Here is a 1,248-nt window from a genome sequence, read left to right on the forward strand (position 1 = left end):
TTCTTCATCAACTGGCTCTGATTGCTATAACAGATTTCCCTCCCAGTTTTTTTGGCCAAAGTTTATTTCTCATGTGGGAGTTTGCCCTATGACACAACAATTCAAAAGTACCCATTGATGGTAAGAGAGCTTTGGAATGTCCTGAGATCATAAATGGTGCTTGGCCAAGAAACAATGGTTCCTTTGTGAAATTGGAGGAAGAATAGTTCACTTATTAGATTAGTCCTTTGAAATGAGGGGGGGGGGTTGAAGAATCTCTGGCTCAGATGAAGGGCTCCACCAATGAACAAGCAATGGCATACACAGCAGTTTGAATTGTCTTGCTCTCCATTACAGGTGACACGGTTGACATAGCAGTTAGCACACCTTTACAGCACCAGTGATTGGGACTAGACTGGGGTTCAGGTCCTGTGCTGTATGTGTTCTCCCGGTGTCTACGTGGGTTTTCCCCGGGTGCTCCAATTTCCTCCCACCCTTCAAAAACGTACTGGGGTGTAGGCTAATGGTGTGTAAGTGGGCCAAATTGGCCTGTTGCTGCGCTATACGTCTAAAATTTAAAATTAAATTAAATGTTAAAAAATTAAAAATAATGTTTTTTAACTACTATATTTACATCTTTTTTTTAGGTCTGATTTACATTTCCAATGCTCTGTGTTGTTATCGTAACTTCCTCTGAACGCCAGTGATGCAACACTACCTGGCTTAATTCTCTCGTATTTTATTTCTCTTCTCCCTCCATCTCCATTTCTTTGGTGATGGTGATATCGTCATTTAAAATATCAACATGAATCGCACTGATCTCATTGTTCACTATCTGCTGTGACTAAATCGTTACTGACACAAAACAGCTGTGGAAACAACAGTTCAAGTCATCATCTCTCATTTCATTGTTTATTCATGCCCACTCACTAAAGCCAATATATTTTTTCTGAGATCATTATATTGCATTGCCATACCCTCACCAAGTTATTTGAAATAAAGCTGTTTTTCTTTCATGACAAACTCAAGGTATTTGTTCATTTTGTTTCTTTGACATTATGGCAAATTTATTTCGCCCGTTCCACACTATTAATACATTTACAACTGTTGTGTAATTAACTGCTGTTAGTTCACAGATAAGCGTATACAGAGCCGTTGTCATACCCACACTCCTGTTCGGCTCCGAATCATGGGTCCTCTACCGGCATCACCTACGGCTCCTAGAACGCTTCCACCAGCGTTGTCTCCGCTCCATCCTCAACATTCATT

At 40.4% G+C, this 1,248-nt stretch overlaps 1 long non-coding RNA gene across 1 annotated transcript; it reads left to right on the top strand.

Moving 5' to 3' along the window:
- Positions 1–237: 237 nt before the first annotated feature.
- Positions 238–1,002, top strand: LOC138741941 (uncharacterized). The gene is made up of 2 exons (XR_011343907.1): positions 238–336; positions 627–1,002. It is a non-coding gene; the product is annotated as an uncharacterized lncRNA (long non-coding RNA).
- Positions 1,003–1,248: the final 246 nt, after the last annotated feature.

Source organism: Narcine bancroftii, chromosome 8 (assembly GCF_036971445.1).
Source record: "Narcine bancroftii isolate sNarBan1 chromosome 8, sNarBan1.hap1, whole genome shotgun sequence".
NCBI lineage: Eukaryota > Metazoa > Chordata > Chondrichthyes > Torpediniformes > Narcinidae > Narcine > Narcine bancroftii.